The sequence below is a fragment of the Alligator sinensis genome, unplaced genomic scaffold (genome assembly GCF_000455745.1).
Source record: "Alligator sinensis unplaced genomic scaffold, ASM45574v1 scaffold285_1, whole genome shotgun sequence".
Taxonomy (NCBI): domain Eukaryota; kingdom Metazoa; phylum Chordata; order Crocodylia; family Alligatoridae; genus Alligator; species Alligator sinensis.
Genome location: NW_005842235.1, coordinates 1,582,416 through 1,595,524, shown reverse-complemented (window position 1 = coordinate 1,595,524; position 13,109 = coordinate 1,582,416).

The following is a 13,109-nucleotide window of genomic DNA, read 5'->3' as shown; positions in this document are numbered from 1 at the left end:
GCTGCTTTTGTTTATTTTCTCGGGGTGAGAAGTTGAAGGTTTTTGTACGTGTACCAGGGGACAGGGAAGGGTGGAATTGTTCGTTTCTCAAGGGCTATATATAGCATGTTAGACATGATGTGTATTACTGCGAAGGTGTTTGTCACGGTGTGATGTTCTGAATGTCCTAGAATGGTTTCTCTTTGGTGTGGTTTGATGGTTTTTTGCTTTCTGTACCTGATCTTTTGTGAAATAAAGTTGTTAAAAGTTAAAAGTCTTACTGTCTCTTTTCCTTTCTTCCTTTGTTTCTTTTCTGTTTGCTTGTTGTGGGGAGTTATCTTTTCCATTAGCTTGCCTTCCATGGGGTGCTCTTAATTACCCCTTCTTCCCCCCCACCTTTTGTTTTCTTTTTTTTTTGCTGTTTCAACCCCCTCCCTCCCCTGCCATTTTTTTTCTCCACTCCTTTACCCCTCCCATCTACAGTTTTATGGCCACTTTTCCAGACACTTATCTTTTTTGCTTGGAATAAACTTTCTTTTGTTTTCTTTTGCTAAGTTATAACTTCAAATTAACCTGGTCCTAGCAGGAATAGCTGCTCCTATATCCAGCAGCTGGCATGATGATGCCTCTCAGAACCTCCCCATTACCCATGGCTTGAGGGTTCACACCCCGCCCTACATCGGTTGGGGTCGAGGTCTGCGTCAATGCCCTTGCTAGTCTCCTGGGACAGCGTAACATATGTTACACAGGTCGTGTTAACACAGTCCCAATGATTTAGCTCAGAAATCCCACCCTAGTTAACAGGGTGTGCGCAGAGGGCCCCAAACTGAGGCGTGTCCTGTCTTTTTGAAGGCAGGTTTTCATGCTTCTCAAGGAGGGCCCACCGTCTCTGCCTCAGTCCTTGAGCCTCATGTTCAATGGGCGGAGGTTTGTGATCTATTATGCCTTTCCTGGGAGACCACGTGTTTTCAGTGTGGTAGCTCTTCCCACCTAGCAGCCCAATGCCTGCGGGGGAGATCAGCCAGAACATCGGCAACTACAGTGGCGCTAATGCATGGTGCATCCATTTCTGGGACGCAGGCCACACCCAGTGAGGCCAGGAGCTTTTCCTGACCTCCTTCTACCCCTGCTCCATCTGAGGGGGCTGGAGTGTCTAGCGTGAGAGTGCCATCCAGTGGAGGGGCTGGGACTAGACCCCAACCCTCCCCACCACTCATTCCACCTACAGTGCTCCCCCCCACCAGTACGGAGACGCCACCAGGTGGAGAGGATGATGCCTCCATTTCCCCCCTGCCTGTCCTGACCCCCCCGATTGAGGTGGCTGGGGTGGTCAGTGATTGTGGCACCAAGGCCCTGTCGGATGATGGGGTTCAGGCTTCCTCCCAGTTGCCCTCCATCGTGACCTTGTTTGAGGTGGATGGCCCTGGGAAGGCAGGCCAGAAGCAATATAGCCCATCCTCTATGAAGGGTGGGCCACCTGCCACAAAGAAAAAGAAGAACAAAGAGAAGAAAGTGAAACGGACCACTCAGGACTCCCCATCCCCACTGGGACCTTCCTCAGCTGGTGCTGGGAGGGCCCCTGCTGGAGAGCCTGGCCCCGCTCCGGCTGTCACGTCAATGACTCTGTTGACTGGGGATGATGGCAGCTTTGAGGTGGGGGAAGCGAAGGTGGGGGTCACTGACCCCTCACCTGTCTCCCAGCTTCTGGAGGTGGGTGGCAGTAAGACCTACGGACAATGTCTTTCGTCTGGAGATCTGACCCAGGGGGCAGCAGAGGAGTCTGCTGACCTCTTGGTCTCACCCCATGTGACTGAATTAGATGAGGAGGCTAGTGAGATGGAGATCCAGCTTTCTGAGTGTCGCAAGTGATCTCGAGAGCAAGATGGCCTCTCTCCCCACAAGAAGGCGGGGATTGCTCTTCGAGAGCCAGACCTTGACCTGGAAGATCAGAAGAGGTTGATGGGTTTAGATATTGAGGGTGTAGAAGCTGAGCTCCCAACTAGGGTGCAGCTTCGCTGTGCATCTGTCGGAAATATGCAGCCCATGTTGGCAGACCCCGCCAGGGTCGGTCCCGACTATGGAGGGCTCCTGACATTTTTGAAACAGACTACGGGACAGAAGAACATAGTGGGGCGCATCACTCAATGGTGCACAGATCCTAAAGTTTTTATCAAAGCTGCCAGAGCTGCGGCCAAACTTAAGCAACAAGATCTAGGCACTTGGCAGATGGCTTATCATCTGGAGAAGCTCACAGAGTGGGTGAGAGATGAATGGAACCTGGTGGGGTCCCTGGAGTAGAGTAGGGCATGATAGGCCTTTTTTTTTTTTTTACTTGTCTCTGCTTTTTGCTCTGCTCTCGGGGGCTCGCTCTTCTATCTGCACTTTATCTTACTCTTCCTCTCCCATACCCACACCCAGCCCAGCCACAACCATTGGTACTTTTAACATCAATGGCTGTCAAGATCCGGTGGAACGGGAGGCCGTCCTGGAGCTCCTGCACCAGAAGCGGCTGGCTGTCGCCTTCCTCCAGGAGATGCATTCTGACAGGCTCAATCAGTTGCCTTGGCACGCTGCCTGGCAAGGCCAGCTGTTTTTGAGTCACGGCACCAACCTTAGCACCGGGGTTGTGACTCTCCTATCATCACAACTACAACCTGACACGGCGGTGGCATGGGAGTTTGACCCCGGACGCCTGCTGACGGTCCGCATCACCCTAGCACAACACCACCTGCTTTTCGTCAATGTTTATGCACCTACTGATGGCCAGGAGAGGGTCACTTTCTTCGAGACCTTGGCTGTCCTTTTGCATGATGCTAGTGAGAATGATGACCTGCTCCTTGTAGGTGGGGACTTTAATTGTACTACTGACACCCCACTCAACCGTACGGGGCCCGAGCCTCACCTGCCCTCAGCCCACAAGCTGCAGTCTGTCTTGGAGACTGCAGGCCTCATTGATGTCTGGTGAGCCCTGCACCCCAATGCGCGCCAATACATCTGGGCTAGGATGAGTGCCAGCAGTCTCACTATGGCCCGCCTCGACCGCATTTATGTCACCAGGTACCATCTGCCACTCCTATGCAGTGGTCGCATCATTCCCTCAGGCCTGTCAGATCATGGCATGGCTTGCTGTGAATTGAGCCTGCTGGGGAGAACCTGCGCACGAGCATCCTATTGGTGCTTCAACATCAGCCTACTTCAAGACACTTACTTCCGGGACTGTTTTGCCAACCTTTGGCACAGCTGGGAGGCCACAAGACTGAATTACTCCTCCTGGAATCTATGGTAGGATGTGGGCAAGGTACAGATCTGGACTTTTTGCCAGCAGTACACACAGCTGGCCACAAATGAACTGCGCCACCGTATCAAAGAGCTGGAGGAAGATGTGGTAGAGCTTGAGGCTGACCTGCTGGCTCCTGGCAGTGATGCGATGCTGCACGAGAGCCTCCGGTTCCATAGGAAGTGCCTGCATGACCTGGCAGAGAGTGCGGCCCATGGAGCAAGGATCTGTGCCCACTGCCAAGAGTTGGCTGAAACAGATAACCCAACCCGCTTCTTCTTCAACCTGGAGCGATGGCGGGCAGCGACCAAAGTCTTAGATCACCTCAAGACCCCTGAGGGCCAGGTAATCACTGACCCAGGTGAAGTATGTGAGCATGCCATTGCCTTCTATCATGACCTGTTTGCGGCTGAGCCATCCTGCCCTGAGTCCATGTGGGAACTCCATGCGGGCCTGCCACACCTTTGTGCCCTGGAGGCCAGCAAGCTTGAGCAGGAATTGTCTCTGGTGGAGCTGACAGCTGCCGCAGCTGGCCTCACTTCCAGCAAAGCCCCAGGCCTCGACGGGTTGTCTGCTGAGCTCTACAAGACTTTCTGGCCTCTTCTCAGTCTCTGTCTCCTGCACGTTTTCCAGGAGAGTCTTACCGACAAGGTCTTGCTGATCGCTGCCGCCGTGCAGTGCTCACACTGCTGCCCAAGAAAGGAGATCTTGGCTGCATTAAGAACCGGTGGTCGGTCTCCCTGCTGTGCGCCTACTATAAGATTCGGCCAAAGCACTGGCCACTTGCCTCCGCACTGTCATGGCCTCCATCACCGGGCCTGAGCAGAGCTACTGCATGCTGGGCAGAACCATCCAAGACAACCTGTTTTTGCTGCGTGACCTGCTTACAGCCAGTGAACTTTTTGGCCTAGACATTGCTGTCATCTCTTTGGATCAGGAGAAAGCCTTTGACCGGGTGGACCACGCCTCCCTCTGCTCAAGGTGAATGGGGTGCTCTCTGCCCCGTTCCCTGCATGCAAAGGCATCTTTCAGGGCTGCCCCCTGTTGGGCATGCTCTATGCCCTGGCCATTGAGTCACTGCTGCATGTCCTGTGGCGCTGCCTGGGTGGTGTGGCTTTGCCACTGACCATGGGCCTGTCCATTACCTCTCCGCTCCGGCTATCAGCATATGCAGATGATGTGACCATCTTCCTTAACACCCAGGAAGATGTGGAGGCCCTGATGGACTGCCAGCAAGCCTACGAATGCGCCTCTTCAGCCCATATCAACTGAGTCAAGAGTGATACCCTGTTGCTTGGTGCGTGGATCACCATGACTCCCCCAGATTTGCCAGGGGGCCTTACCTGGTACCGTGGGGGCCTTAAGGTCCTGGGCGTGTTTCTAGGGTCATTGACCTTCATGGCACGCAACTGGGACAGCCTCAAGGAAGGAGTGTAGGCCCACCTACAAAGGTGGCACTGGCGCCTACCCAGCCTCTCCTACCGTGGACGTGTCCTCATCACAAACAACCTAGTGGTGGCAACCTTGTGGCACTGGTGCACCGTACTCGATCTGCCACAGGACCTACTCGAGAGACTCCAGCGCCTCCTGGTCAATTTTTTCTGGGATGGGAGTCACTGGCTCCCATGAGCTCTCTGTCCTTTACCTCCCTGTAGCTGAGGGGGGCCAGAGTTTGGTTGACCTTGTGAGCAAGGCGGTCGCCTTCCGCCTTCAGGCCCTTCAATGGCTCCTGTACAGCGAGGAGCACCTACCTTGGCAACAACTAGCGTGCCAGTTTCTGCAGAAGGTGGGAGCCCTCAGCTTTGACCAGGAGCTCTTCCTGTTGGACCTCAAGCTTTTGAACTGGGCAGTGCTTCCGGCTTTCTACCGTGGTATGGTTCGAGCCTGGCAAGCCACTTTCCACCTCTAGACCCAGGCTCATCACCTGCAATTCCCACATTTGCTGAGGGAACCCCTGGTGCACAACCCAGTTTGGAGGCACGCCGTGCTGAGCTTGGCCTCTGCCAGTCTCACAGCTGTTCTCATCCAGGCATGTGTCCTCCGCCTGAGCCATCTCCTTGATCCCGCTCGGTCGGCCTGGCTCTCACCAGAGGCCTTGAAAACCCGGCTGGGCTTGCGCTCCATCTGCAGCGTGGGCCGTCTCCTGTGTGACATCCAGGCTGCCCTCCCAGTGGAGGCAGCAGTCACCCTGGACAACCATCTCCGGGCGGGCCAGGTCCCCTGTGCTGCGGGTGTCCCGAGTGAGGCTTTTCCTGCATTACCAGTCACCCCGGCCTGGCCGGCGAGCTGGCCGGTGGCCCTGGCACCCTGCTGATGCTCCCTGTGCCTCCTGACAGTGACATGGGTTGCCCCTTTGCTTTTCTGTCACATAGAAGCCTATATGCCTGGGTGGTTCATGTCCGCCATGCCCAAGTGCTGGCGAGCCTCCCCAATACACCGTAGCAACAGCGCCTGGGGCCACCAGATTCCCCACCAGACCACCCGACATGGCACACATTGTATAAGCTGCCAACCGCCAAGAAGACTGGTGACCTGCAGTGGTGGTTGCTGCACCGCATCCTAGCCACTGGCACGTTTGCATCCCACTTTGACCCAGCCTCCTCTAAGGCCTGTCCCTTCTGCCCAGGGGGTGTTGAGGAGATCCTCTTTCATGCCTTTCTCGACTGTCCCCGCCTGCGGCCGCTCTTTGTCAGCCTCAAGCCACTGCTGCGAGCTCTGGGCAGGAGCTTCTCAGAGACCACCTACGTGTCCCCTACCCATACCAGGCGGCTGAGAAGGGCCCCTTCTGCCTGGCCAACTTTTTACTGGGTCAGGCCAAGATGGCCGTCCTCAAAAGCCACCGAAACCGGCTTGCCGGGTCCGACTCAGATGATGCTCTGCAGCTTTTCTGCATCCTGGTGCAGGCGCGCCTCTCGCTGGAGTTTGAGTACGCTGCACTCCGGTGGGCGGTGCCCGCCTTTGAGATACGCTGGGCCCTTGAGGGAGCACTGTGCCACGTGGAGGATGGCCGTCTCAAATACGCGCTCTGATGTCATGACCTTTCTGGGTGACTGGGCTGGCTCGGTGTCCAACTATGACTTCCAGTTAATGCTGCATCCTGGGCCCTCACCAGGCTGCTTTTTTGCTTTCTTTTTGTATGGGAAGTTGAAGGTGTTGTCACATGTATGATTGGATAGAGCAGGGTACAAATTGTTTATTTATAATTATGACTGTGTGGTCAGCACTCCAACCACATAACTAACATTTAAGACACGACGTGGAATGTAACGAAGGTGTCTATCATGGTGTAATGTGATGAATGCAATGACATGGTGTTGTTGGTTTGATAGTAATTTGTTTGGTTTTTTTGCTTTGTAAGCGGCCAAAATTTTTGTATCCCTGAACCCCTGACTAAGTAGTTAAAAAGTCAAAAGCCTTCCTTCCTTGATACCTACTTCAGACATTCCTCATTCCCTCTGAAGCTGTGCAACCTCTGGGCCTTGGCTGGCATTGGCATCTTCCCTGCACTATCCTTCATCACACAGGTAGGATCTCTGCCAGGGGAGACACAGAATCTTTGTGCAAAGTTGTAAATTTTGCTGATAAAAATGAACTATAAGGACAGACATCTGGGACCCTCCCAGCACTCACCTGGGTGCTCATACAGAGACAGTGAGGTAACTATGATAAGTTCCTTGTCTGGACCCTTCCCACACCCAGGGCCAGGAGCCATGCTGCTGCTCTCTACTTGGTACAGTGGAGACCAGGGTCCTGAGTGTGTTGCAGGTGGGCAGCAGGCCTTGCTGGGATGGGCTGCCAGGAAGGGAGAGCCTGGGTCCTTCTGTAGGCACTGCATTCAACACTTGTTCTGCTCCTGAAGTGGGTCCAGCGTAAAAATTGTTATCTAACTTGGCCTTTTTCAGCCACTGAAATAGTGTGTGGTCTGTTATCACTATAAACTTCTGCCCTGTTAAATAATGACAGAAGTTGTCAATGGCTCATTTAAGGGCCAAACATTCTTTTTTTATGGTGGCATACTTCTCCTCCTGGGGTTGCAATTTTCTACTAAAATACACCACCAGGTGTTCCTCATTGTTCCCTAGCTGAGGTAGCACCACCCATAGGGCCACATCCAATGTGCTTTCCTGCACTAGGATGGGTTCTGAGAAGTCCAGAATGTATACCACAGGCTGCATATGTAACACCTCGATCCGCTGGAAAACTTTCTCAGCTTATGCAGTCCAGATGATCCAGTTCAGGGCTGAGTCTTTGGTAAGCTCAAACAGTGGAGATGTTTTGTCTGAAAACTGGGGCACTAGGTGGTGTTAGTAATTAGCCAGCCCCAAGAAGGGCTGCATTTGGTTTTTTTGTCCATTGCAGGTAATAATCTTGTAGGGCCTGCACCTTATCTATCGAAGGTTGTATGTTTCTCCTACCACTCAGAAGCCCAAATATTGGGTGTCCTTTTTTCCCAGTGTGCACTTCTTGGGGTTGGTGGCCAGGCCTATGGCTTGCAGTTCTTCTAACAACACCATCAGATGTCATAGGTGTTTTTCCCAGGTCCCTGAGTACACCACCATGTCATCGATGTATGCACCAGTGTATCCTCAATGAGGCACCAACACCTCATCCTTTAGGCACAGGAAGATCGCTGCTGCTCTGAGCAGACCAAATAGCATTAGAACAAATGCATAAAGCACCCATGGTGTGGCAAACAGTCTTCATCTAGGAGTTCACTTCTAGGGGTATTTGCCAGCACACCTTGGCCCTGTCTATGGTGGAGATAAACCATGCTCCCCTTATTTGCTCCCGCAGATTCTCCACCCAAGGCATGGGTTAAGCATAAAAGCATGTTATACTGTTGAACTTCCTAAAATCAATGCAAAACTGCATGGTCCCAACCTGCTTTGGGACCATGATGATTGGGTTCTGCCAGGCACTTCTGTATTCTCTCACCACCCCATCCACCAGCATCTGGGTGACTTCTCTGCATATGGGAAGCTTCTTGGAGCTTTTGAGGGATTCACCCTGTAGCAGGGTGCTAAGGTGCCTGCTACTTTGAGAGCAGAAATAGGGACCCAGGTGCAGGTTGCTGGGACAACTGCTTAACGAGGGAAGTGGCCGCACCTGCACCTGGCCCGTTTGCCGGAAGGGGCAGGACCTGGCTCCTATATAAATCCCAGGCCTGAGGCTGGGGGGGTCCCTGCTGGCAGCCAAGGGGGAAGGAGCTCTGCTGGAGCAGACAAGGGGGAGAGGCCTGACTGCACCAGCAGCCTGATACTGGTGAAAGATGGAGCACCCTTGGGGAGGCTTGAGGGATGTTTCAGCCAGGCAGCTAGAATTTATGTTATAGCCCAGGGGCTTGTGTTTTGTTTGCTGTTTAATAACCAGTGGTTTGGGTGAGGCTATAAGGGGATGGAAGAGGCCTCATAGGGGACCCACAGTAGTGTGGAGACCCCAGCCCCAGAGAGAGCGGGGCAGCGACTGGAAAGCCCCAGGGAGAGGGGGGCAGCGGCTGGGAAGCCCCAGAGAGAGGAAACTTCCTATTTGTGTTTAAGCTTACCAAATAGTACTCTGTTAAACCAAGCTGGCCACTTGCCACATTTGTTATTCTTCCTGCATACCAGATTGGTTTTTTTTCCTGCACCTACAGTAAGGTTTCTTTACAATACAACCAGTTCTCCTGGACTCCTTTTCCCCTTAGACTGGCCTGCCAGGGGGTCCTGCCCATCATTTTCCTTTGGGAGTCAAAGTCTTTTTTTCCTGAAGTCCAAGCTCCATACCCTGCTGCTCTCCTTTCTTACATTGGTCAGGATCCTGAACTTAGTCATCTCGTGGTCATTGCTGCCCAGCTTGCCATCTGCTTCTACATCCCCCACCAATTCGTCCCTGTTTGTGAGCAGTAGGTCAAGAACAGCATGGTCCCCAAGTTGATTTCTCCAACACTTGCATCAGAAAGTTGTCTCCAATGCTCTCCAAAAACTTCCTGGATTGCCTGTGCACTGCTGTTTTGCCTTCCAAGCACAGATCAGGGTGATTGTAGTCCCCCATGAGAACCAGGGCCTGTGATCTGGAAACTTCCCCTAGTTGTCTGAACTACTCACCAACCACATTCCCCTGATCTGGTGGTCTATAACAGATACCCACTACAACATCACCCTTGTTGCTCTCCGCTCTAACCTTAACCCAAAGACTTTCAACAGGCCTATCTCCAGTTTCATATTGGAGCTCTGAATAATCATATAGCTCTTTTACATACAGCACAACTCCTCCTTCTCTTCTCCTGTGCCTGTCCTTCCTGAACCCAGTTTGTACTCATCATAACAGTGCTCCTGTCATGCGAGCTATCCCACCAAGTTTCTGTTATTCCTGTCATATCATAGTTCCTTGACAGGCAGTCCTTCCTCCACAGTCCTAGAAGTTTCCTCCTGCATGGAATCAATGAAGTCCTCATGGCAGAGCAGTCCAGGGATGGTAGCCCCTTCCCAGGTCATAACGTCTACCAAGGAGAAAGCTGCAGGGGTTTCTATGAAACTCCACCTGAAAGCAAAACTCGTGTCATTTGTGTGCGTAGGCAGAGTGGGATGAAACCAGAAGGGATGGTAGCCTGTAACAGGGGGCCTTCCCGGTGCCAGTTAGATCTCCACCCACTCACCTGTTTCTGGGACAACAGCCCACACCTCTTTTCCTGCCACACCTTGATGAAAAACTGATTCAGATATTTCCCAGATGAGAGGCTTCCCATTTGGTGTCTTGGAGTGACATCCATTCCTTCCCTACATAGTGGCCCATGCCTTGCAGATTGTATCCTTCACCCCCTCTAGCTGTGGTCCCCTCTCTGGGACCTTTGGCTCCCCCTTAGGCCCTGGCCCTGTCTTCAGGCCAGTCAGAATCCCAAGTCTCTTTCTCTAGGCATTCCTCGTGGTGGGTCCTGGCCCTTTGACCCCTCTTTTGGTCCTGGCCCCAGCACGGACCAATCAAGGGTATCTTTTATTAGGCCAATTGAATCATTAGAAAAATATATCTTAGCAAGCTTTCAGGTTTGAAAACCCTTTGTCAGGCTGCGGAAGCATCTGCAGTTGGTATGTATCTGCTCTTCCTGGATGGAATGAATAGTAAAGAAGCCAGAGGCTGGTATACATGCAAGAAAGCCAGTCAGTAAAATGTAAATTGAGGTGTCAGGGGGTGAGGGGGAGGATGGAAGAGGGGGGAGGGGGATGTAGGAGGTAAAAGTGGAGAGGTACCTGGGGAGTCAGATGTCAGGCAAGTTATAGTGTGTCATAAATCCAATCTATATATTTAGTCCATGAACTTTTGTATCCAGGAGGTTGATTAAATGAAGTTCATAGGCTCATCTGTGAAAAGTGGTTTGTAAATTCAAACAAGCACCGAACTTTGCTAACCTCGTCGCCAGAAGCAAACTTCCTACAGACCAAAATACACCAAATGGATCCAGAACATGCCATGATAAAAAATGCAAAACCTGCTAACATATCTCCAGTACCCCCACAATTACTACACCCCACAACACCACCCCTGGATCTTAGAGCTGCACTTCCAGAAATATTAGATATCTCATCCAGTGCACCATAGCCCTGATGGAAAATATGTAGGAGATACCAAGTAACAACTGTGCACCAGAATGAATGCACACCAGAAATCTATTACAGACAAGAATACCCAACTACCTGTGGGGTCACATATCTCACAAGAATGCCACTCTGTCTCCAATCTCCCAGTCCTGATCCTCAAAAGGAATTTACAAGCTGCTTTTTACAGATGAGCCTATGAACTTCACTTCATCAAGCTCCTAGATACAGAAACTCATGGACTCAAGATAGACATTGCATTTATGACACACTATGTTACTCACTGACTTCTTTGCCTGCATTGCATGCCAGCCTCTGGCTTTACTATTTTTTCCATCCAGGAAGAGCACATACACACAAACTGAAGATGTTTCCTCAGCCTGATGAAGGGTTTTAAACCTGAAAGCTTCCTAAGGTATATTTCTCCAGCTGTTCAGTTGGTCTAATAAAAGATATCAGATTGACCCAAAGACCCTTGCCTACCTTGTATGTGGTAAGGCAGAGCAGGATGACAGCAGCAGGGTTGGTAGCCTGTAACAGGAGGCCTTCCCATTGCAGGTGAGATCTTGGCCCGGCCGCCTGTTTTTTGGCCAACCACCTGCCCTTCTTTCTCTTGCCACACCTTGATGGAAAACCAATTCGGGTGTTATCCAGATGGGAGGCTGTCCTTTTACGCCAATGATGTCTAGGGGTGACATCCATTCCACAGCTCCATACCTCCTCTACACTGTGGCCCATGCTTTGCAGATGGCATCCCAAGCAGCTAAGAATACCTGGAGCCTCACAACTTCACTGCAACCAGCAAGCCTCAGGCCTCTCAAAGATCTTACAGGTCTGAGCTTTCCCTAGCCAGGACTGTGCATACATGTGGTGGCTGAAGGTTACAAGGCACCTCCTACCCATCTTTCACCACAGAGGTTTGTGGTCCTAGCATTTCTTTGGAGCTGCTGCACCACCAGCAGTCCATCCAGGCCTCACAACCCTGGTAGAGTGCAGTTTTAGGTTATGCCCAGGACCTGGGGTCTTCTTCCCCATAGCCCCAGTCCATACCTCCAAGTTCATCCTGGAACAGGAGCTCAGCAGGGTCATGTTCATCCCCTGCTGGCTGGTGATACAGTGAATGCAGCCTCCAGCTCTAAGAGTGGGGCATTAAATGGTTTTAAAAACATAATAAAAAGGAAATAGGAGTGGACAGTGAGGAGGGTGGCATTCACTCCATCTGCATGTGGAGCTTGGGGGACCCAACCAACAGGAGGTTCACCTTCACGAACACCAGCTGCTCCAACAAACCAGGATCCAAGGAGGTGTGCTGGGGTGTCACAGAATCCCCAGCAATGCTGAACACCCTCTCACTCATAACACTGGTTGGTGGACAGGACAGGTGTTCCTGGGGAACTGTGGCCATATCTGGCTGTGGCTTGCCCAGTAGGCCCTGGGGTCACAAAGCAGCAGTTCCACATTCTCAGTGAGATAGGTAGCCACCAAGGCCTCTGCACTACCTGTCAAATACTGGGGTCTGGTGCCTCTGGACCCCAACATGAAATCCATGCCCTTGGCCCACATTGGCATCACCTCTGGTGGAGAAGACTGGCTGGTGGATTGAGTGCTGGCACAGGATAGTGTTTCTCCATCTTCCACATCCCCCCACCTCTGCCCTTCTGCTTCCCTAACTCTGTTCACCAGCACCTCCATCCAGTGACCCAGGGTTTTGCTGGTGCACATACTCCCCTACACCCTCAGGGCACACATGGCCATCAGCACATGGACCGTACTGGACTGCAACAGATCCATCTGTTTCTTGATGCACTCCTTCAGCCGCTTCATTAGTGCATGCACTTCTGGTGACAGTGGCTTGCCCAAGCCAGGAACATCAATCCCCTGGAAATTCTCCATTTGGTTCTGAAGCTTCCTCACTATGGGAATCACCTGGCTAAGGAGGGCATCACCAGTGCTGAGGCTCTCGGTGGCCTTGAGGAATGGCTTGAGGACCACCAAGATCTGGAAGATGGTATCCCACCATGTTTTGTTAAGGGGGCCACTGGTCCCAATCTTCCTGACTAAAGCCATTTCAGGGATGGTTTTCTGTTGCTCCACCAGCCCTTTAAGAATCAGGTTTGTGGAGTTCCACCAAGTCTTCATATCCTGCAATATTTTGTGCTGCAGCATGTTCAGCTCTGCCTCTTTGTCCCACAGCATCTTGCCCCCTTTGATTCCCCAGTGGAAGTAGCCCATCCCCTTCCTGCATTTTGAAATGAGCTGGCTGGTTTTGATGATGGCCTCACTGG